General features: G+C 41.1%; 1 protein-coding gene across 9 annotated transcripts in view; it reads right to left on the reverse strand.

The window, feature by feature from the left end:
• PLCL1 (phospholipase C like 1 (inactive)) overlaps positions 1-25,898 on the reverse strand; it is a 192,964-nt gene that overhangs the window by 116,309 nt on the left and 50,757 nt on the right. The window contains exon 1 of one of the 9 annotated variants that reach the window (XM_051787067.1): positions 20,821-21,950. The exons of the other annotated variants lie outside the window; for them this stretch is intronic. The gene's annotated coding sequence lies outside the window, so the exon portion shown is untranslated. Of the gene's footprint in view, positions 1-20,820; positions 21,951-25,898 lie in introns of those variants that run through there. 9 annotated transcript variants of the gene reach the window in all.

The following is a 25,898-nucleotide window of genomic DNA, read 5'->3' on the forward strand; positions in this document are numbered from 1 at the left end:
CCATGCCCCAGGCAGTTTTGCAGTTTTGGCAGTTCCTTAGTTCTGTGATAACAGTGTTTTACTGAGTCAAAACCAGTTATCTATTCAGTTTGAACAACTTATTAGAAAGATGTTTGCTTTTTTCATCATAATTTTTTTCATTGTATCCTCTGCCTAATTCATCGTCTCATTTACTGTGCTCTACTATCCCAAATTCTTTCAGTAAGTATCTACTAGCCAGACCTACAAGTACTCCACCTGAGAAGACTAGAATATTTGCTGACTATTCAATAATTAATCTCTAGTCAAATGGCTCACTAGCCATGCTCAGCCTCTACAGAAACAGTGCTTTCTATGTTTGGTTCACTCTTCTCAGTACCACTCATAAGAAATAAACAAAAACCAAAAAGAAATTACTATGTATAAACAACATGCAACCTTTTGCACTTTTGATTCCAAATAACAGTTAATTTAAGGCATTCCAAAATCAAGTGCTGTCCTCTGCATAGTAAGATGAAAAAAGGAACAGCAGACGCTGATGTTTTGGTCCATATTATTTTTCAAACTGCTTTTCAAAACAAGCCAACCATATGGATGTCATTTTTAAAAACTCGAGTCATACTGCCACATACTCTTCATGACCTTCCATTACAAATGAAAATTGCTGTCAAATGAACATTAATTCAATCTTTTGTTCCAAAAAGTGAGAGACAAAAAGTTGTTTGCTGTTAAACTGACATTACCCAAATATGCTCTAGGTTGAAATATAGCTATCCCCACACCTCAGCATTATCTAGTAATGCAAACAAATTACAAAGTCATTTTAATTCAGATCTGAAAGATGCAGGAAAGTAGATAGTACAAAACAAAAATCATATCTGAATAATTACATGAAATACATAGATTGTGCAATTATTTCAGCAATTGCAGACTAAACACTGAGTGAACATCTGTGCTTTTATACAGCCTGCCAACCCAGAAGGACCTACAGGCTCAATGAGGCTACCAAACAACGACTGCCAACCTTGGAATCTGAAAACACAAATTTAAAACAGCTTCAGAGGGAACCAAATTCAAGCTTGACATTCAAGAACACAGTTCTCCACCTGAGTTCATGCTACATTCATTCCCTATTCTGTGAGAATACATCAGCTGGACCCCTTGGAACATCCAAATTCCCATGAATGAGCTTTCATAAAACAACTACCTACAAATCCATCACAGTCAGTCCCTCCAAACACTCAATTTCAAAGATGTGAGCAGCTAACCAGCCAGCAGCATCTGTGGGATTAACACCTTGTAAAATATTTATGACCATTAAACAGATTCTGCAACCCTTTCACAGCATTTTATTGCATGTCCTTTACTACACTAATACTACATTTGTCTGCCTGAACACTTCATTTTCCTTAATTTTATTAGCAGTGAAAGAGGAAAAAGTTCATTCATATCCTGATAAGATGGGTTTCAAACATGAAAAGGGGAGTCTTGCTTTCTGATTAAAGAAAACAAGACCACATGTCCTCATCTCATAGCTAGAAGGTAAAAATACAGGGTGAAAATGGTCTCCCTCTACATTAATATGAGGTCCAGGGGACAAAATACATCACATCCATATCAGCTTTGAGGGGATATCTAATGCATTGCAGTATTTTTGTAGACTGGGAGCAAAATAATTACAATATGCCAGACTTTGCAGTGTACTCTCTTCTGACATGGCAAACGTGGCCTTTTCAAACAGTCTGAGCTTATTCAGCCCATTTTACTACTAGTGCTGGATTGCTCTTGACAGGGTTTTTTCCAGTACTTCATCCAGTTTAGTTTCAGATGCCCAGGGATGAAATGTGATTATTTTACTTGGGAGATAATCCACAAACTGAAGGGGGGTCTCAGTGTCTAAGAAGAAATTAAGCCCTATGAACCCCGAGAGAAATTCAACCTGGCTTTCTGCCTTTTTTTTTTTTTAATTTCACCTAATCAGTCTTAGTCAGAGCCCTCATAAGTATAAACCGATTGTACCTGATGCTTTCATGATAAAGCTTGTAATCCATTAGAAAGTCATCTGCAACCTCAAAACTCCATTTATGTATGACCTTTCAAGCCATCTGATGAAAATTATTCCAAGTCCCTTTGGTTAATGTCAGATCTGACCTGCAGACTAAGAAAGCTCATTAAGTGACATGCTCAACTGTACAGGCTGATATTTCTCTCTGAAAAGGGAGCATATTTCTCAGAGGTTCCTCTTCCATTCCCATGTGAATCATGAACTGTGTCATACGTTTTATCTGTGACTGTCATCTGCTTTTGAATTACAGTATCAGGAGAGACAGTCAAGGATACAGCCACAGATGCACTAAAACATTCCCCTAGGCCAAACTGTGGGAAGATCTAACTCCTCTGTGATAACTAGCACTTATGGCTTATTGTGAAAAGCAGGAAAACAATGTGAAGGCAGGGTATTGCAAACCAAGTATGGCATTAGATACGCAGAAAGAATTCATAGGATTGGTTTATTACCATTGCTGTAAAATGATACGTCATCCTACTTTACATCTTTATTTAACTCCACATTAAATGCATCAGACTAATCAATTACCTGACAGTGTGTCTAAATTAGTCTCCTTGAAAGATGTAACTGATTTTCTGAGAGCTGTGGCTCACAACATACTGATTCATACTTTTTTCCTTTAGGTAAGACCCAAAGCAAGCTGCCTGCACATAGATCAGTTACATAACTGCCTAAAATGTTATCGGCAAGTGTTTATGAGGTCCACAGGATTCATAACACAAACAACTACATTCTCTGAGAGCTGGTCACTGTTTAGCCTGGAAAGAAAGAGTTACTGTCATTCTGCTTCATTTGCTGAGAAGGGCTCTTCTGCTTCGCTAAAACCTGAATGGACTCCATTGACCTCCTTCTTATCTCATACAGCCACATCCAAGGGACTTCATAATGCCCCAAAGCAAAGAACGCCAGCCAATTAACCAAAATATCTTCCCAATCAAAGTAAAGATTAAGAAATTCCCAAGGGAAGGTCTTGTATTTGAAAAACCCACAGCTGAGTTGGAAGCCTAGAAGGGAGCCACAGTTCCCCAGGTCCCGATCACCTCCTGCAAACACAATACCTGAATGAAAATAAAGAACATAAAAGCCTTCACCAGGAAGCTCAGTCCATGCTGTGAGATGAGAGAAGCTCCTCTCTCCAAGTAGACAGAAAGGTAGATAGCAGGAACATTGTGCAGACTTCTTCATTTCTTTTTATCTATGTCTTTTTGCAAGTGCTGTCCCCATTAAACTCCATAAATTAGTACGTTTCCTTCTAACTACTCTGAGTTACAGTTGATTTCTGCTTACTGCCAAAGCCTTCTGGGCAAGGCATTCATTATAAACAGGGCTGAAACAGCCTCTCTGTGCCCAGAGTTCCCATGTCCTTCTCTAAAGCACTGCCCAAACCCTCAACTAAGCTGCACTTGACAGTATGGGACACACCAGCTCCTGGTGTACATTGAAAAGGTCTCAGGAGAGCTGTGTTGGCTGTACAGCAAAAGCACAAGAGGAAAAGGCTAGACTGGACACCATACAAAAATATTTATCTGGAGAGCTTGCCAAACCTGGAATGAAGCACTGCAATCACACATAGCTGTTGATAAAGGCCACTTCACAGCTAAGATCCTCACCAAGTCATAACAAAACAAAGCCAGCAGGCTGGAGTGAACTTTGTACATTGCCACTAAACATGAAAGGGGTTTGCACCACATTCACAGCTTTAAAAGAACTGTGAAAAATAATACACAATGGAGCACTTACTTGTAGCTTGTTGCTAAAAAAAAAAAAAAAAAAGTCATCTTAAAATGCAAACTATTCACATCCCATCCTGAGACAGGAATACTGCAGGGTTGAAACCTGCCAAACGTTAAGTGTCAATCTGGATAAAGCACAAGAGGATGCTTTTGAGCTCTCCAGCGTTTGAGGTATCCCTTCCCACAGTCCTGCTGTATCCCTTCCCACAGTCCTGCTGTAACAGTCTTTCAGCCATTTGTAGCTATGTGTTTTCAGGCTACCAATCACTAGCCTAAAAAGCAAGATGCCACCATGTCCTTCCCCTTTCCAGGTTCACTTGTCCACAGCCCCTCCACCTGCAAGGATGACTTTTCTTTCCATGACTGAGGATGTAAAAAGGTACCCAGGCCCATTGCCCTCCCTGGGCTCAGCACAGCAGGCAGCATAAGGCAGCTTATCCTTTGCTGCTTCTTAACCAGCAGTTTTCCCCCCCAGCCTCTCTGCTCCATGCTGCTCTGTGCAGAAGTTTTCCACCTCCTTCGGGCACAGGAGAAGACAACCTGTCCCAAAACCACAGCCAGCCCACGTGCTTGCAGCTGAGCCACCCTGAAACACAGCAACTGGAGCCCAAGCTGCAAGAAAAGGTCACTTTCTCCTCTGTGTCCCCGGCAGCTGGGGCCACGCTCTGAAGGGAGAGACAGGAAGAAACCAGGGTTTCCAAGCAATTGTTCCTACACAGGGGGGCAGATTAACCATAACCAGCTCTCAACTAATAGAGCCAGGTGAAATGAAAATAGGAGAATGAGGGATGTGAAGTCAGAAAGAAACCAGGACACAGGAAAGGAGGTGCGCTTGCTTAATTAGCAAAACAGCCAGAAAAGCAGGGCTATGGGAAGCCTAATAACAGCCCTTCAAAATGGGAATGATCCCTCTCCAACCTGTCTGGGAAGCACCTCCCCACTCACTGCAGCATTTGCAGTGCCCTTTTCTTATCTAATTACCACCAACAGGCATCTGCTGCTGTTTGCATCCTCACTCTAATGAGCAAAAGCAGCAGCCAGATCTGGCTGGAGCTGGGGAGCAACAACATGACCACAGAGTTATTTTCTCCTCAAGTTCATCAGAAGTATCTGCTCCTCAAGGAGATTCAGAGCTTTCTCAAAATTGGGAAAAGGAGCCCAGGGTAAGGGCATCAAAGAGATTAAAGTAAGAACAGTTTTAAAAGGAGGAAGTAAAGAAGGAAGCACAACACTGACAGGTACACCCAGGGCTAAAAGCTAACCCCCACTGCTCAAACCACGGGGAGATATTTTGGTAGGGACCAAAACCAATTGCTGCCTTTTTTTAAGGCTGCCAAATTCAAGCAGGGGGAAATTCATGCACAATACAATCTGAGGTTGTCTTTCCTAGTACTCCACAAGGGAGCTGTATCCTATTTCTGATGTAAACATGGGACATGGTGCTCCCATTAAAGGTGTCTCGAGCTCATAATGTGACTCTTAAGTGACATTTCTGGTTTACTGGCTTTAACAAAGTCTATTTAAGAAAGCCTCACAACACACAAGGTGCTTTGGGAATAATCTCAGCACAAAAGCAAAGATGGTTAGATTCACTCATTCAAAAAATTAGGTTTTTGACTTAGTCACAAAGACAGAACTAGAAAGAAAATATAAACAGGCTTTTTAAAAATGTAGCAACTACCTCATAATTTTGTTCAAAATGCACATTGGCACATGTATTACGGTCACTTAAATTGCTGGGAAAAACAGAGCCTTCTAAAAAATAAATGCTTAGGAAAAGCTATTACTGACCCCGACAAAAAGGCACAGATGGTGAACTTAGTTCCAATGAGTCTGATAAAATGCTGTACAGTCAATAGATGGAATTACTCTTTTTCCCTTCCACGTCATTTAGACCGTCAGCCTTAGACGACAGACGTAAAACATTTGTCTCAAAAGACAATCTCTTATAAAACCTGTTTTCCTACAAAACACAAACTGAGGTTTTAGATTAAAAGAGAAGCATGGGGATTTTCTCTTTTATTTCATTAGAAGCATAAGCCTGAATAACCTGTGGTATTTCCTCCACGTTTTGAGAGGCTCCTACAGGTCTTGCCTTAGTCAGAGTTTAATTTGAGTCATTCAGTTACCTTAGGTAGGATTATTCCCATGCTTATGGGAATTGTCCATCTCAATATGTAGTAGTTACCAAGTTCATCATCATTAATTTATCCCCTTCTTCTAATCACATGATCTAGTGGCACAAGGGTCCACCAACTGTGTCAAGGTGAAGCCCTTTTAACACCCAGACAGAAAACACGAATCTAAGCTCTAGGGGTATAAAACTGGAGGAATTGCAGGGCTCTGGCAACAGAAGTGTCGCCACAACACCTGCTCATGCCAAATACACAAATACCAGAGGAGGGCTCTGGATGCCCCATACTGGGATTTCCATGAATCCTTTTCTCTAAGATGATTAGCAGGATGCTGAAGTAGTACCTGCACTGTGGGTATGGTCCAGTTCCACAGATAGTTACGCGCGTCCACGACTTCACAATCAGGAGTAAAGTTGCAATGTATTTCCTGCATCAGCACACTGGTTAGCTAAACTATCCTTCACTGACAGTTTAGGGCAACTTCCTTCTTCTCAGCAACAAGTACAAAGGAAAAGCAGTCAAAAAGCCTCCCTCAGAACATAACCCCTAGCCTGCTGTACTGCAGAGTTGTCAGTTTGGGTTTTTTAAACTTAGATGACTGTTCATACTGACAGCAGATTTTCCTCTTCTGTCTCCTCAAGTAAGCTTTAGTCCCCCAAAAAGAAAAAAAAAGACTTTTTTTTTCATTGCTGTGTCTAAAAATCTAGCCTGAAGATGTTTTATACCTTTACTTGAGTGTTTGCATAACGTTCCTCTAAGAACACTTTCAGACTGCACGCTCACTCATAAAGCTGTCAGAACATGATGAAACTGTTCTAACTGACAACCCAAAAAAATGCAAAGATATTATCCTGCTTGGGCTGAGCCACTTCATTTCCAAAAGCAGATCATGGGCAGGAGACAGATTCTTTCCTGTGAGAAAGCAATGTAGGGGGGAAGGAAAAGTACAGATTGTCTGCCCCTCTCTATTCCCAAATGCGTGTGCTTAGCAAGAGCTGTCTCTGTGAGGAAGACCCCCCCACTCTGCCTCCCAGCAGAACACCAGGCAGCTGCCGGTGCAAATATTTGGCTTTACACTGCTAACCAGAAGACCGCCTCACCAACCCAAAACTTGAACCAATCATACCAATATGTTGACAAGGAGATCCTCTACACTGGCAATCTCCCTAAATACTATCAAAATTATGAATTAAGTACAGATGTCCGCCATTCTACGACGATGTGATCTGCTCATAAACTTAATGAGAATTTGGGAGACCACTGAAGCAGAACACTGATTTCTGCACAGAGATGCTGGGAGATCAACACCAGCCCTGCCTCCTGCTGCTGAGTGCCTGATCCTCGGAAATGCATGTGCAGCAGTCGCTTAACACTGGGTAGTAAAATTACCTACATAGTGAAGCGTTCATTAAAGGGCTGGGTTCACAAAAATAATCCTTCCCTGAATGGTGAATTCAGTCACTGCTTCCCAATGGCAACAGTTGAGATCGCAGAATATAAGAAACATTCACAATTACAGCTGGACTGCAGCCATGCCCTTTGGATATATTCTTCACTGTGAAGGAAGGACAAGTCTGCTAATTAGAATTGCTACAGCTCAAAAGTAACAAATGTCTTTCAAGCAGAAGCTTCTGATGTTTTTAACTACTCCATGCTTTTATTTTAATGCCCGTTTCTCACTAACCACAGAGTATGCAATTTGGATGCAAAAACACAAGAATCCACTTTTTTAACACAGCTGAGACTCTTCCCTCCAAAGACATTTGAACAGCCCAGGCCATACATTTCTCCAAAATAAGTAAGATCTATTATAAAAATAAAAACTTAGGAAGTGTTCTTTACTTAGTTTGCTAAGGGATCAGTGTCTGAACTTTAAAGACCTTAACCACAAAGCTCCTCAAACATACCAACTTAAGCATGCTAAGGTTTGACTGGCACACACCAACTGCAGTACCAAAGAGCTGCCTTTAGACAACCATGTTTTCAGTTGCCTGAGTTAGCCCAGTTTTAGGGCATAAGCTGATTGCTCTATTCCTGGTGTTTCGATTCTACAACCTAGAAGCTGTTCCTCAGAAAACTAAAACAAAATTTTTTATTTAAAAAAAAAAAAAAAAAGTGTTTTTAACAGAGGCAGTAGACATTTTTCTACCAACAGCTCGCTCGTTAAAAAAATCACTTTGAAGTAAGCAAAATCCTCATTTTAAAATCATACTTCCTTGCTAATTTTGGGAAAAGTGTTTGTTTTACATCAAGGTCACCCAGAGTCCTGTAGGCAACCTGACAGAGATGCTGGCACATCTTTCCTGCTGCACACCAAGCTCCTGCTGGTCTCCCTCCCATGATCAGGTCCTTTCCAACACTACTGCTTTCCAGAGCTGTTCTTCTTTCATGGAGTATCTGAGTTTTGAATTATTTCCCCAAAAATGTGCCAGCTTGTATTTTTCCACTTTAAACCTGATTTTATTTATTATGTTTTTAGGCTCTCCAGAAACTTTCTCCCATTTACATTATTTCTCTGACTTGCCAAGCAGTGTGAGCAAATAAATTCCACAGCTGAGTTTAACCACCTCTGCAGCTCACTTCTGCCTTCATAAACAGTGTCAAACAGCACATTTTATGAAAGCACCCCCAGACCAAGTCAGGACTCTGCACACAACAGCAGCTAGCCAGTCAGGGAAGGAAGACCCACGTCTACATGTCTGACAGCCTCAGTGAAGAATCTACTTTTATTTTCCTCAGCTGAGCCCTTATGGAAAACCTGATCCCTGGATCCTCTTCCCAGGACCGCATATTGCTGTTCCCCACTCCTTCCCCTGAGCTGCCACTCAGCCCTGCTCATCCACAGCTCAGCAAGAAGCTTCTGCAAGACTAATCCCTTCATTACAATGCAGTTTCATCCTTTCCTAGATAGAGTAAGCACTTCATCGCCTACTTGTGTAATTTGATCTAAAGTTTTGATCAAATCTGCCTGGCAGAATTTGTCCTTTATACACTGATGTTGTTTATTGCTCCTTGATCTTCTCCAGACTTCCCAGCTCAGAGCCAATAAAGTGTCTCACTGCTACAGAGCTATACATTATTTCATGACTGAGGCCCGTTGATTTTATTTATTCCCCAAAGATCCCCCTTTCTGGCCACCTCTTTCTTCTTTTCACCCAGAAAAGGCAGCTGTGGGTACACACAGCTCATCTGGCTGTGTATATTAAGCGTGGTTTCTACTAATTTCTATATTGTGGCAATTTTTTTTCACATTTTTGAAAGGAGGTGTTCTCTAGTCTGTTAGTATGACTGGGTTATAGATCATTCAAGGCTTATACATCGTTGGCAAAAGGGGGTTCTCTGGTACAGATCAAGTGTTTTTCCTGAGATCAGTTCACAGTGTAACTACATTTGGAGACAGTGATAACTTTTACTACTTTCCACTGCACCAGGGACTTTTCTTTTCGAAGTTGGTTAAAACTTACTTTGTCAGTGGAAAAGACAGTAAAATGTAAAAACTTTTACACTCTAAACACTCTGTTCTCAGTGTGTACATAAATCCTCCTGATGACACTGAGTGTTATTGTTCGCATATTTAAAGGAAAAGTGACCTTGTTTAGAGGGTTAAAAGTGCTCTTAAAAACAAGGACACTAAGCCAATAGAGAAATTAGAAACACTGCTAAAGACAATTCCTGGAGTAATGTCACAAAATACACAACTTTAGTACTACCTGTGTCTCATTCTGAGTGTCAGGTTAGTATGATACCTATGCCACATTTTTATTTTTCCTGACTGGCAAGGTTGAGAAAGACTGTTCAATGCCAGTAATACTTTGTGTTAACCACAGGAAGCACCACTCCATTCCTCCTTGTCAGTTGTGGCTCTGCCAAAAACAAGAACTATTTGCAGGTGTCTGAGCTCAGCCCTGAACGTCTCCTCTTGCCAAGACTCATTTATCAGTTTAAGAAAATGATAATGTAATTTCAAACAAAAGTTTTTTGAACTAGTAGCTGGAATATTTCAACGAATAGCTGGATAGCTGAACTGTTTTCCATGGCTATTTTGTAGCAGCTGTTGAGACCAAAATTAGTACAGAATATGTATTTTCTTCACAAAATAGTCATCTTTAGGGAGATCTATTTTTTTTGCTGAGATTATTTGCCACATATTCGAGTGCAGAAAGTTGGCCTATCCCCGGTAAAAACCAATGGAGCCATACAGCTTTACTCCAACTAAAATTCCCACATTAGCCATGCTATATGTTTCATTGGTTAATGCCTGTTGCTTTGGATTAATCACACCAAAACAGGATGAATAAATGCATTACCACTGTTAAAAAGAGTCACATGTCCTAAACACCTCCTCAATCCTCTCCCATAGCCCTATTGATCATATTGCTTTCTTGGAGCTAATGCACAGCATCTGTGAGGAGAATTTTCTTCTAAAAACATACGAAGACTACATTTCTTGGCTTATATTATGCGGTGAAGGGGATCACACGAAATGTTGCAACTCCATATAGATACAGCTGTTCCACCTTTTCCCTAGAATATTAACTTCTAATACACACTTATGTGAATCACAAGATTGAATCTAATAATTTATGCCTGCTGGTAGCAGTTACTTGGAAAGGAATTATTTCAGCAAAGCCAGTATAATTACTAATGATCTCATGACTAGTTATTCTTTTCAGATGCTCAGTAAACCATCCATAAATTCATTCCACCTACTATCTGTTTAACTTGTCAGGCAAGCTTACTGACAGGGAGTAAGAACAGCTTTTAAAAGGAAGGAACCAAACCAAACACATACGCCTTTGCCCTGAGGGATAAGTGCAGCTACTGAGGCAAACCCAAAAACATCTTTTAATCCATTGGTTGCTGTAAATGGCTGTACCAACATTAAATATTGCTCCAAACAAGCGTGCTGCCACATGCAACGTCCACATGCACAGTAGCTTAAGTTAGTGGGTTTTTTCCATTTTTTTTGCAAACTTGACTCTTTTCCCGCTATTCTGCCTCTGAGCCACTCCTTGCCCTGTGCAACCTCTTTTTCCTTTTCCTTGGCTCAGCAGAGCTGGCAGCAGCTCAGTTCCTCCAGAGCAGGGAACCAGAAGTCACCTGCAATTACAAGCTGCAAGTGCAGCTACTCCCCAGCTTCTACTCGATGGAGCGGATGAAGCCAGTTAACAACAGTCTGCTCTTTCCCGATCCACTTAAACACTCTGTGAACTCCTTTAAACTTTCCCACTGCTCTGCTAGAGGGACAAAACCCACTTGGACAAATGCAAGCCTGAGGCAGTACTTCTGTCTGTTCACAAAGCAAGCTGAAACACACAGCACTGCAAGGTGGCAGAGCAAAGCCCATTCTTCTGCAGAGATCAGCTGCTCAGGGGTTGTGCCCTTCTGACTTGCTCCAGACACACTCAGTGCCACTGCTCTTCCAAACACATGCTGACAGGAATTTAGATGACACCCCTTCATACAAGCATCCAGGTTCTGGTAGGAAATAGAAATTCTTGAATGACTTACGTGTTGTTTGCAGTTAAGGTAGTTGAATATGAAGAAGATACAACCTCTTCTCCACCTCAAAACCAATCCCATGGCAATCAGATTTGGGTTTAACTAGATGTAAGTCTAATCTTGTATATACTCTTCTCAGCAGAGCTACAACCATCACTTTTCCAATCACTCTATATTCCTGCAGGCTGCCTGAGTTTTACAGCTACCAAAAGGCCCCCTGACCCTTTAGTTGTTTCCATATTCTTTTGTGTTTATTTTTCAGTAATTCAAATGCAAGTTCTATGGGGTTAGTTTTTGTTTTGTTGGGTTTTTTAAATAACCAATGCTCTTGCTCCAAGAGTTAGTCACAATGGACTGCTCATTTTTTGGCATGCCTTCTGAGTATTTTTCAGCGCATTCTCAATGGCATTATGCAATCATTTCATTAGTCTCTACTGTTTCACTTGGCAGTAGGATGCATTATAAAATGCTGTCAACTCTTGGAAAAACTGGGAAGTCAGAGGAGGTGACAGTTTCAGGGGTACACCAACCCTAAAATAACAGCCACTTGGAATTCATACATCTCCATTTGGATACCTGTTACCTCTGTTTTTCACCAGCAAGCCACATCATTATATCACATTGCCAAACACATATAGAGCTACAGAGCCACCACCACTCCACCACCTCCCCCAAAAAAGGGCACATTTGGTCCCATTTTTAGAGAACGTTTTGGACAACCAAAGGTGAACTCATGTCCAGTTCAGCACACAAGACAAAGCAATGACATGAAGCCTGCCTTTCCAAGCCCTTCACTATTGCAGTACGATGTGACATGCATGACTTGAGTCACCACAAGGTAACAAAGCACAACTTGTCATCACCTTGTCACCTGACAACCCTACTGACTGGTTTTTATTCCAGAAATAAAGACCTAATTAGATCTTCCAGATGCCTGAACACAGGTAAGTCTTTCACAGAGCATACACATTATGTTCTTCCCTTAAGTCACTCAGTGGCTTCTGGAAAGTCAAATGTTTCCAGAGCAAACAAAAACTAGCATGGTGCTGACAGGAAAAGGTGTTTCTTGAGCAGGGGGTTTCCTTTGCCCCCATCTCCCATGACATTGTATGCAGAGTGGGATTCTCTCCTCAGGGACTGGCAAAAAGTGGAAGAGCTTTTTTAATTTTGACATTTGCAGTTCTGATTTCCCAGACTGCCTCTATAACCTTGACAAGCCTCCTGCCTCTAGTTTCACCATGGCCTTAGAAAAGCCTGTTATCTTCATTTTGCTCAATTTCCCCTCTCTGCAAAACAGAGAGTGATGTCCACAACTGTAAAGTGCTTTAAAGAAAGTCCCAAAGACGGTATTTTTTAATAACTATGGTAACTAACTAGTCAATATATACAATATGACAAGCAAACTAAATTCTACCAATCAGCAGTAATAGTGGAAGATGGTTGTGTGTCACCTTTCTTTTTCCCACTTCTCCACTGAGATGGTCACTTGCCTGTTACCCAGTGATACGTACCACACATTCTCACCACAGTCACCACTGACATATGAGCACATGTCAGCATGCCAGCCTGATGCCCTCTTACTTTGGATGCTGCTGTTTTACATCTCTGGATGCCAGATCCACGCGCAGTTGGGAGGAACTGAAGAGCCAGTCTGACTCTGCAGAAACCTGCATTTTAGATAAGCAACCTGAAATTCTGAGGTGCTCAGAATTAAAAACTAAAACGTGAAAAACTTAAGATAACTGCGCTTGGATAAAATTAGGATCACCTGCCACATCCAAGCAACTGCTGGCAAGCATGAGAGATGTGAATGGACACATTGGGCCTCTTATCTACACACATGGTAGAGCCTCCATCTCAAACAGACCCTGAAACAATCCAATACTACTGCTGTTGTTGCAAAGCAGGCTGCTCTGAGCATTTGGATCTTTTCCCAACTCCAAAGCAGCTGGCACTGCAGTCTGGGGATCACGTTGCTTCTGTCAGCATCAGGGCTTGTCATTAGCTGTTAGCACACCAGAGGGGACAGGGTAATCTTCACAGGAGGTAAGGAAAAAAGAAAGGGCCACGTGGGCTGGGGGAGAGCCTCTCACCCCCAGTTCAGCCCTTTCAACACAAACTGCCAGAATGTGGCAAAAAGAGGATGAGGAAAAATCCTATTGTCAGGGGAACAGCCACAAACCAACAGCCCCCAGAAATGCATTGTGCTTTCTGATACAGCAGAGTATGCAATTTTATAAGGAACAATTAGAACAATGGATAACACCCAGTGGAGCAAAGAATCACTGACAAAAGCTATTTCACCTATATATGTCAATATTTTCTAACAAATATCTACAGAAGTCTCTGTAAACTCCTGTCCAAAGGACGTATGCCATAAACAAGAATTCACATTTTTAAACAACGTCACTGAAATGAAATATCATACATCAAGTGGATAAATAATTATTCAGGGAATCCACAAGTAAAATTTGTGGAGGAAGCGCAAAGAAACCAAAACCAATGCCTCATTTTTGTAGCTAGAAGAAACTATTGTTCTTTTTTCAATGGTTGCATTCTTAACATATGTTAGACCTGAAGAAGAAATGATCCGGAAAGCCTTTAAAAATAAAACTGAGCTAATATTTGTACTTTTCCTCTGAGCTAAGCTCTGTAAGCACTAGTGTAAGTATTTAATTGCAGTTTTATGCATAAATCAAACTCATTGGGAGCACAGAAAAGAAATCAATAAGTACCTACAAGGACTACAAAGGTTAAAGTAATAAAAATGTAAGTAGTTAGGCTCTGTTTCAAATGCATCTTTAGATACTGTCAACATGAATACACACACAAAAAAAAAGGCAAACAGTATGGAAAGTCAAGAGAAGATGTAGAAGCTATTTATGGCGCTACAACAGTATTCTTTTTTCTTTTTTCCATGTTTTGGTTTGGTTTTGGTTTTTTTTTAAATATAGAAACAGTACTGGATGAATAGTCTATGCTTCCAGTGCCTACTGCACCATACAAGTCACTGCCAAATCTGCTACAGCCACGCATTCAAGCACTCAGAGGCTGACCTGGATTTTCTTCTTCAAACTTTATCATTTTGCCTTCAGGGCATTTCAATTCAAGCAGTGTTCAGAAAACCACTACTAAGGTAAGCATCTTTCCCCATACTTTATATAATACATGCTCAAAGGAGAGCAAAATAAGCTCTCCTGAGGCCAAGAACTTTTACATGCTTGGAGAACCTCTGCAAGAACTACAACTTGGTCCTCACAGGGGAATTGCAGTGATCACCTTTGCACTGACGTGTGCTTTGCTAGTTTAGAGGCACTCACTGGGTAAGTCTACAGGGAATGCCCAAACTAAGGGAGACTCAAGTCAGATAATCCACATGGTGCAGTGCTAAATTCATGCTACGTCCCTTAACTGGTTATCATGGTGTGCAGGTCTCTGTGATGGGCTTCCCAGAAAGGACACAGCCAGCTGGGATGCTGCCAGAGCCTTTTCGCAGAAAAAGGAGGCAACTGTCAGAAAAGGTAGCAAAAGGATGATCTGGGGTAAGGCAGAAATTAGGGAAGAAGACCCCAAAAATACTTCTCAGAGACCTTGTTCCTCTGGGCTTTCTCTTCTAGGATTCATCTAAACGGAGCCAGCAGACACCTCTGCACCCACAGCTTTGATAAGCTCTCACAGTCTGGTAGGTTCAATAAAGCAGAGAAACAAAGAGTGAGCTTGCCTTTATTATGGCACTATGTGGTACACCAAAAATAGCTGCTTAGAAAGAATAACTAGACAAACACTTCAAACTATATTTGTCAGATGAACTGGGTAGAATACATCTGGTGACCACATCAGCCTTGCTATTGTGTTTCTTAATTTGCTTTTTAATCCAGCAAGCAATAGCACTGGCAGCATGTCTCTTAGTTGTTAATGAAGTCTAATTATTCTTTTTACTCTTCATCCCCCAGAGGGCCGACTAAAAAGAATAGGGCATTAGAGAGAGGAAGGCTTGCTAACCCTACCAAATCCAGGGAATGCAGCCCAGCCAGCAGGACAGGCAGTGCTGCAGCAGAGCAGGGCTTGATCTTTGGGCGGGGGTAGCAGCGTCCTGGGGTTTTTGGTGCACAAGTACAACTCAGGCCTGGCGTGGAGAGGAGGAGGAGACATCTCCACTGGACACTCTGCACTCCTCCACAGTCACCACGAGGCAATGCCAGGGGACAGTAACTACAGAAAGACTTGAACCCATTTGTAATTTAAGCCCTGTACAGGATCCACACCATGTAATGAGAGCAAAAGCGTACCTTGTATAAACTTCCACAAATACAACTACCTGGATGTAGTTGCTTTCCTGTTTGAAATTATCTGAAAACACTGCCAAAACAAAGACTTTTCAATAATCAGGTCTGCATAGCTGGGAGTTTATGGGGGGAAAAAAAAAAAAATCTATGAACAAGACAGTTGTAAATCTACTTAAACCTTCTCAAAACTGAGTGAGCTCTTTGCACTACCAGCAGCATCACAGTAGCTCTGTACTTCAGCAAGAAATTCATTCAATATACATTGGTTTTAAATAGTCTTTAAGTTTCTGAAACAATTTTTTTTAAAAAAAAAAAGAAGTTCAAGGAAGCTAAAATTAAACACCATCACTTTCTAGCAGAAACATTTGTTTATCTACGATATTCCCCCATCACTTCTGGAACGCCCTGGGGAGCAGGTGGAAGGTATTTTTCCTAAAATCTGATCCCATAACCTCTATTTTCACAAGTAGACATATCCTCAGGAATGTGAAGTGCTACTATGAATAAACATTCCACCTTTTACCCAACATCCTAGAAAATTTCCCCTTTCCAAAGGAAAGACATAAGCCAAGTCATCTATTACCCTGTATTTCTGAGGTCTCATCTCTGATGGATCTAGGCATTACCACCTCCCTTTTTGTTGGCTTGCATTTTTCACTCATTCATATCTTAGAATGAACACAGCATCACAGACTGATTGTTGCCAGTCAGTGGCATTTTCTTATGACTACCTTCTGTTGTACAAGTCACTTGGAAAGCATGAGACTGAACTGCTCTCTAATTGCTTTTCAGTAATACTGCCCAGATGCTTTAGATCCCTAAGCATAAAAGGGTTCAAAAGTGATCAGACAAGTTCATGGAAGAAGTATCTATTAAAATATATCACACATGATGGGGAAGACATCGTGTTTAGCTTAGAGAATCACAACACTGCAAGAAGAAAGAAACTTGTCCTCATCTTACACTTTTTTAACCTGTAAGAGTTGTTGCCCTTCCCCATTCCCACTGTCCTCTGGGTACTGCATGGTTTTGCTTTCACACTGGTTAAGTTGCAGCATAAGAGGATTGTGCCATCAGCAAAACAGAAATGTTCCAGCACCATTTTTAAGCTATGTGACAAATGTGCTGTGTCTGTCTAGGATTTTCTTCAATGGAATCAAGAGCAGTATTAAATAGGAGGGCACAAGAAGGCTTCTTTTCCTTTTGACACCCCAGTGTCTATGTTAAAGCAAACACAATTTGAGTGACTTATTTAAATGTGGAAGTTGAAATCTGTTTTAAAGCCTCTGTTGTCTTTTTTTTTTTTTAATTAGCTACCCTAAATTTGGAACTGCATCAGAGTAAATTGCAATAGAAAATGCTTCCTCAAAATTATGTAGTTAGGAAAAAGAATTCCATTGTCATGCATTACTCCCTTTCATGCTAATTTTGAGGATGAAAAACTGATTAACACCATGCTAAAACCAACACAACTAGATTTTCTGTACCTAAGAGTGCAGAAAGCACCCAGAGGGCAAAGAGTGGCGTCAGCCACCTGGTGCTCCTGGGGTGCAGCACTGCAGCTCCCCTGCACAACTTCAACAAGAGAACTGCAGCTCTCACATGGGTTCAGCTGCACCTTTTTCCACTTTGAAGCATCTTACTTTGTCATTGTGCCATAGCCACGGCTTGGCTTGCTTGGAGTTGCAAGTGGGCTAAAAAAATTATTAAGCCTTTTCTTCCAAAGCTGAGATTTCTCCAAGACAGGATTTAATTGTTACTTTGTTAATGCTATTGTTATATCTACACATAGTATTGCCTGGGATGAAAAGGGACATTTGTTTGCTGACTCTACTCCCTCAGCAGAGTGTTTTCAGTGACAGTAACCATTTACTTAGCACCAAGTTTCCTTTTGAAACAGTGACTTCATATTTCATATCCATCTTGTGGGAGGAGCCACCTGGCCACTAATGCTTGGAACAGCTTTAGTACCCCTGCATAGCTTTCCTCAGCGCTCAACCAAAGAAGAGCATATCTGTAAACCACCCCAGAGGTATAAATTTCAGTCACTCAAATCTTTTTAAAGGCTCATCAGTGCTAATGAGCATCTTTATTACATTTTCATCAGTAAGTAACTGAGGCAGTGGCTTGCAGTTAACTAATTATATGTTCACTTAGAAAGTATCACTTAAGTTTCTTTTAATAATACATCACTATTCATTTCCCAGTAGCCTGATGAGAATAACCTGAATGTTATACTTCTAAAAAGTTCTTCTCATTGTAAGAGAAGAACTGCCTGTATAAAAATAAAATCCGGTACCTTCTGTCTTTTGATGGGCCCCAAAGGAATTCATATGTATCCCTGTGAATTCCTACAACAAGTAAAAAATTTTATTGCTTCAGGAAGAGGAAAACAAAAAATCACTCATAAGGTTAAACAGACATCATTTCTGTTTGGCATTTTCCAAATAATAAACAAATTAGGTAAATGCTCATGCCTTCAGGCCACTGAGTTCTGAGTTGACCACTAATTAAAACAAACCTACATTGTAAGGAACATCTCAGCAACAAGCATAGTTTGAATTATTCAAATACAAAATGTGAACTAACAAATTCCCTTTATTAAAGAAAAAGTGCAAATAAAGTGTCCTTTCCAACCTGACACTGCAAACAAGAGATTTTTTTGCCATTTTTAATGCTAACAGCATTAGCTGAAGGATGGGAAGCGCTAATCCTTGAGCAAACCTTGGAGTTGTCCTGGCTGCCTCCAAGAGCTCCAGAGCTCTTTAGTGGCATTTAGTCACAGTGAAAGCCCTGACAGAGTGCAATGTACTTGGATCCTGCAAATGCCATGGCACAGTTGTTCTCATCTGGGGGAGTCTGTACCCTCAAATGAAAATATTTGGACTGTGGTTCCTCGCAAACAAATGCAGAGCAGTGGGTGGGCTACACTCCATGTGGCCTCCCTCAAACTTCTTGTGTTGGCAGAAATCCCCAGTCCAGCAGATTCCGTCAGCATATGCATAACTTTAAAACACTCTACAACAACATTTAAACTATGGACATGCTTACTTTATTGGATGAAGGCATGAGTATCCATGCCTATGCCTCTAAGCAGCTGAAATATTTTCTGTTGGACTTGCTTTGAGCAAAATTCCTAAACTTTTGCATTGAAGTTATTTTTTCCTGCACTGTCCAAAAACAGTAAAAGTAATTGCAAAATAGAGTACATAAACAATTTCTTCCTCCTTCCCCTCAATCACCTTGCAAATCCAAAAAAGACCTGAACACAGTCTGTTCCAACATGCACAGGGTGGTTTTTTTCCATTATAAATATTTGTTTAGGCAGCCAATCTTGATTTGGTAAAATTTTAATGTGATATAATCCTGTTCACTTCTGGTCTCTGCCAACATTATCTTCCTTTTCTATTTTTCTTCCACTGAACAAAGCATCTAAATAAAAAGCACGCTCATTTATGCTTTAAAATACACACATCTGTTATAAATACCTAACAGACACACACCCTAAAAATACACATTTCACACACTCCAACATCCCTAGATTTCTCCTTGGCAATATGCAGCAACCCAAAATGAACAAAGCTGATCCTAACATGAGAAGTTACAGTAAACAAAAATGTTGAAGTTCTTGAGTTTATTCTTGGCAGTTTCATCAGTATGAACTTTTTACACCCACTAAACAAGTTAGAGATTGCCAAATAGCAACACACACTGGAAGTCTCAACAGAGTCTTTCAGGGTGAGACAACATCCTGAGGTCATCTAACTGCTCCATTTTTGAGGAATGTGAAGAAAATGTATGAACAAACAAAAGGAGTACCTCCTGCATAGTTCACATATGCCACTTCCCTTAAAAATAAAAAAGCAGAGGGGAAAAAAAAACAACCCTAGACAGCAGCAACTAGCAATATAAACTCTTTTAACCCAAGCCATTAATGATTTATCATTTATCAGCATAAATGATATGCAGTTTCTGCAACATCCCAGTTGTTGAATCTCTATGTACATAATCATTACTGCAACTGTTATTTTAAAATAAGAAAACTGAGAAAGTGTTAGATCTGGAGGTTAGAAAAACAAGCAACTTGCAGAAAAGGCCAAATGAGTTCTCCTCTATACATAAAGGACAAGTAACACCCCAGTGACCTTTATGGATTACTGGATCTACATGCCGTGTTACAGCCAAGAGTTGTGTTGGTTTATAAGCCATCAGGATGCAATCCAGCCTAACTCAGAACTGTTGGCTCTCACTAGATGCTGGCAGCAATACACATTCTTAAGATTTTGCCAATATTTCCACAAGTACGCTGAGATGTTCGAGACTTGGAGCAGCTGTGTCCCAATATCCTCAAGGTGCCTTTCTCCTCACTCTTACCCTGTCGCTCACTATACTCATCACAGACACAGAAGACATTCATAGGTTACCTACAGGTGGTTCCCCAAAAAACATCCTCCAGATTCAAACCACAGACAACTGTCCTCAGTGGTAATGGCATTTGAAACAATGCAGAGTTCTCAGGGCAGCCCCACTTTTGTCATCTGAAGAGGTGGCATTTTAGGTCATGACATTCACTGGGAAGCTTTTCAAAGAGGAGGGGTCTCGAGGTACTGTCAGGTCCCATTCACACTGTCCCCAGATTGATCCCAAAACTGCTGTTACCCTAAGACTTATTTTCAGTGGTAATACTACTTACTTTATACAGGTCAGGTTCCCACAGGACATCTCCTTCACAACCTCAGCAAAGGGACAGATGACCAAAGTCAATAACTCTGATTCTTCTTCCCCCAGCCAAGTATACAGGGAAGTCCAGGTAGTGGTGGATTGCATTACATTTAGTTGAACTGGTAAATATACAGTATAAGGTCTCATTTCTGTGTAAAACTGACAGTAGGTATGTACAGAATCTCAGGCTGTACAGTTAAATACCCAATATGGGTGTTCAGATTCATACCATCCTTCTCTCTGCTTTTCCAAAACTGGAGGGGGGGGTAGTGTTTGTTCCTCTCCCTCCTTCATTTCTCTTTATTCTTAATACATGACAACAGTGCAGGGGCTGTGGCAGACAGACAGGTGTTGCAATTTGCTCCAAAAATGGACAGGTTTTGACTCAGCCTTACCTTGTAGAGCTGGTTAACCAAGAGTCACTGCTTTTGGCAGGAAAATACACTTCAACACGTGCTTTCGCCGGCTCCACTCCAGCTGTCCTAAAAGACATTTTTCAATCACACAAGCAGTTCATTATCTTGACCTTGACTGCCAGCAAGAGATGACTTCTCTGAGCTTCAGATATCCTTCTGGGGAGCAGAGCAGAGATTGTAGGAGCCTACATGTGAGGCAGCATTACTCAAGCCCTGTACAGTGTTACCAGACGAAAGATTCCTGCACTGGTTTAGTTTCTCCATACAATCAGATAATAAGTAAGAGACATACATACAATAAACCACAGGTTATCTGAGGTTCTCAGAGGAGATCTTGCTTCCTCTTTCTCCTACTGAAGCTGCAGGTACCTTGCCACGTGGGTGCAATGTTAGGGACTATGCCAGCCCTGTTCCTTGCAGGAAGGAGGTATAATGTGGCTGTAACCCAGCTCAGTGGAAGGCAGGTCCCCAAGCAGCCTCTGGAGATCACTGGAGATGACTGGGTGGGTGCAGGCAGAACCCTGCAGGATTCCCCAGGTGCAGCACAGGCAGCCCTTGGCTCTATCCTGGATATGCATCAGTGCAGCCAACACAGTCTTTGGAGTTGGCACAAAAACGCGTTTGCTCTGGAGTTGGATTTTTTGATTTCTTTGTTTTGTTAGGAAACAAATAAAATCCTACCAGTGGCAGACTTTATGCAAAACAGAGAAAATCTCTTGGGTTGCCTCAAGACTTGCTGTCTCCACAGAGAAAGTTTTAACATCAAGATTACTTACATTGCTAATTTAAATCAAGATTTACTGCAACATAATAGTTTGAAAAAAGCAGATTTAAATCACTGTACTATTTTATCAAGTCTGCTGCATTTCTTAATTACTTTCCTAAGGAAAAGTCCATTCAATCTGCGAGAGCATAGCTCAGTTCAATAATGAAATTGCAGCTCTGTGCATTCAATCTAGCTCTGTCCCTTTTCTAGCTTGTAAAGAAACAATAAAAACAAACACACAAAAGCACAAGCAAAAAAAACCCTTCAAAAATTAAAAAAACACTAAGTAATATTTCCTGTAGTACGATGGGCCATATCTGCACACGTCTCCATGCAAAAGACTAAAAAGAAAGGCTACAGTCTATCTCCTGCCTCTCCCAGTTTCTACTTTTTGGGGGGTTTTAATCCTCGTCTCCTCCACATGATTATGCTCAATATTTGGCACTTTATCATGCTCCTCTAGCCTAATTCTAAGCTAAACCATTTTAAGCAGCAGAATTACTCTCATTTCACTCTCTAGCAGCTGGTATCCCCTGAGCTTTGCATCTTGTTAGTTGCCTTCATGATTGTTCATGTTCTTGTTTCACACGGGTCCTGCTCCTGCAGTCTGACTTGTTTAGGCAGAGCCCTGCAGACCCAGGCCTACAGAACTTCACCACAACCAACAGTCAGAAGAATCTGCTCACACATACCCCACAGCAATGCTGCACCCCCTTCCTTGCTATTACTCTCAGAGGGGTGTGGATTTATAGCTTTCCATAGTCTACAATTTGCCAAACTTAATCTGTACTTGCTTCTTCCTCCAGACTCCCCTACAGCATTTTAATTATTTATTGCTCTCTTATCTGAACTCCTTCCAGTTAGTCCGTGTCACTCTGACACTGAAAAAGCACAGAAATAAAACAGCATTTTAAATGCAGGTACCACAGCTTTATAAAGCAGATCTGTACCTTACAAGCAGACTCTCATTTAACTTTGACCTGAGTCTCCTTCACCACTATTGCTTGTGAAGTGTCTTGCCCCACCGAAGGATTTGCTTTGGCTTTCTTCTACTAAACACAGAACCACACAATACGCTTGATTACATACAAGGCTGAATTTCATAGTTTCTTATTTAGATTTCTCATGTCTCAAGCTGTCATATTTTGCTATTTTCTCCATCTTTAAATGCATTTGCAATTCCTGTCAATATGCTATGGTCTGCAAGCTGTCTTGTTTCTGATGTACCAGCCTGGAAGCCAGGTCTTCGTGCTTGCTCGAGGCTGCTGGAAACCTCAACCAGACTGAGGACCTGGAGAAGGTACACAACAGCTCCCAGTCTAGATGTCTGTATTTCCTTCCAACACAGATCAAGCACCACATGTGGAGGTCGACAGTCATTCCTCACTTAAAACATTTCTCTTGTTACCCCACCAGCAGGTCACCCCCACTCCAGACTGACTGACTTTTGCAGAAGTCCTGTACAACAATAACACCTTCTCAGTGACATCTGTATATACAACCCAAGCTATATAATCCAAGTATTCCCACACTTGGGATTCCTCTGCCCTCACCATGAGGCACTCGTATTACTCCAGCGAGCTCTGCGCAAGTGCAAGCAGATCAATTCTTCACAACACCATTACCTAGAAATCATTAAGTCCCCCACAGTCATTTTGATGTGCTTTTCCAGACTTCCTCATTTACCACTGTTGAGAATCTCAGCCCACATCAGCAGCACCCATCACTCTGCAGCTCTGCCAGCACAAGCGAGCAGCAGGGAAGAAGATGGGAAGCCTGGGATTCACTGCTGCTCAGTGCACAGCTGTGTTCACCCAGATCTTCAAGGAGAGAGCCCACAACTGCTCCCTGCAAGGCACAGCACACAGAGGGCTCCACAGCCTGTGTTCAGCACCTCTTGCTGAACACTGTCCTGTGTCTGCCACCAGGACTATTCCTCACTTTTCTTAGCGTGGCCAGAAATCCTAAACAGACTCTTTTCTGCTCTGAGCAATTCCAACTCCAGCAAACAGAGCAGCTGAGAATCTGTCCCTCAAAATGGTAATGGTGTGGTAAGCAAAACCCAGCGCAGCAGCATGTGCACCTGAGACTGGCTGAAGCAGAGTGCTGTCAGCAGCCATGCCTTTTGTGTCATATCCAAAAACTGTTAGTAATCCATGCGTCACACAATATAACCTGCATTACCTTTCCTCCCTCTCTTCTACAATCGCTCCTTAGTGCAGTAGCTCAGTATCTTGTAAAAATCAATGTTAGGAAAGCCCCTAATGCACTAGTGGAAGCCTCTGGCACTTCTATTTCGGGCAATAATTACTTACCAATGTAGGATGCAAAGCACTTATGTTTTAATAATAGCAGTTTCTCATATCTTGGCTACATTTTATGTGTTCAGTTTTTTTTCTTCTCATCTCCACAACATCCCTTTTTAATAAACTTAATGGCAATTCTGTGATTTTAATTTCAGTTGGAATATAGCCAAGCCACTAAATCTACTCCAGAGACCTACTGATTTATGGTCATCTTTTAACAAGTAGCTATTGGTTTTACTGAAGCACCTCTGGGTGCTATAGCAGCGGAGCTATTTGCAATTGCAAGTGAACAATGAGGAGGGTTTTCTAAGAAAAAAAAATTCAGGGGACTGCAGAAAACATGCACAAGAGATACAGCTTCGCCTACATGATTGTATATAATTCAATAAAATGTCAAATTGCTATGTACTGTGTTTAAATTAGAACACAAGAGCCCTTAGGAAGAAATGTGGTTTTTTTGATTGCTTCCGTAGACAAACCTGGACAAACTTGAGTCAGAGATGCATTATTCAGATGATGTATAATAGAATTATCATACATTAATATTTGAACCCCTTAAGATATTTTTAAACAAAAAAGGGGGTTTAGTACAGCCTGTGAAATTAAATCAGCAATGATAAGAAAGGAGGCAGACTCCAAAAAACAAAGGGCCTGCACACTAAGGAAGAAATGGTTGGTACAGTGTTTTGTGTAAAATATACCACAAGTGCTGGCCACACTACATTTACAACTGCCTTGCAACAACTCAGACCTTTGTTAAAATTGGATCCTTCCCATGCTAACATTTTCTGTCAAACCACAAAGAGAAAATAAAAAAGGAAAGAGGAAATAAACACAGAAAAAATTAGCAAATAAAAACCACACCATGGATTGATTTGGTCTGTTCTGTCCTCCAGGGGTTTTGGTTTTGCATCCTTTTTCTCATGATTAATTCTTCTCCAGACATTATTGCACATTATGGTACAATGGGGATTTCAGAGTCAAAGACAAACTGTTGTTATAACCAAGTAAACATTGAATTGGATCATACAACACATTCCACTGTATCTTGCAACTGCAAAATCATGACAACCAAACTGGCAAGACAATGAGGAAGTCATCAGAAGTAGAAAGTAAAAGCTGCAAACTAACCACCTCACTTAATTTAATTTTTGATCCTTCTCTGAAAAGGCTCTGCTTCTCACCTCCCCACTCCCCCCAAAAAGCACTCCAAAAGCAAAAGGCAAAACTGTTAGTCAGCTATAGATGCCTTTGACTCTTCTGTTACTGTGCAGAGAAGGTACTGAAGAAAAGTCAACTTCACCCTGGGATTCAATAAGATTATTTAGGATGGCAAGAGGATATTTCAAAAACTTAAGGCAGGACCCCAGACAAACAAGGTGTTTCTCAGGGACACTGCACTTAAGAGCTGCTGGATAGTTTCCAACTGCCAGCATGAAAAGCCAGGCACTACCTCCGACATGATGAGCTGTGCCAGAATCTGTCTCAGGAGGATCAGGGCAGAGCTCTGAATGGAGCCACATTCTGACTTCAGTTCCCCTGCTGCTTCCTGGTGTGAATGAAACTAGTTGGCAAATAATTATGACTCCTAGCAAAACTGGAATTTCAAAAGGCACAGAATGTGGGAGAAAGAAATCTATCAGGAATTAAGCTTCAGGCTTCTCAACATTTACTGTAGCTTTTGAATGACCTCTCCTGTTCTGCAGGGAATCAAAGGCAGTACCAGTAGCTACAACCCCATCCACAATCCAGTCATTCTCAGCCTGTGGAATAAGTTAAAGTTTGACACAGGTCTTTTAAAACATCTTAAATGCTAAATTAACAAGCACAGAAATTAAGTCTAAATACGAGCTATCCCATTGCTTAGAGCATAAACCAGATGCCCGAAGGGGGTGGAGAAAGCAAGCACATCGTTAGAAATAAAAGTGCTGAGTCAGATTGATCTTTTATTCCTGTGAAGCAAAACCTGATTGCATCTTGGCATG

Source organism: Manacus candei, unplaced genomic scaffold (assembly GCF_025592945.1).
Source record: "Manacus candei isolate 608988 ecotype Guabito, Panama unplaced genomic scaffold, ASM2559294v1 h1tg000023l, whole genome shotgun sequence".
In the NCBI taxonomy this organism is placed as follows: Eukaryota; Metazoa; Chordata; class Aves; order Passeriformes; family Pipridae; genus Manacus; species Manacus candei.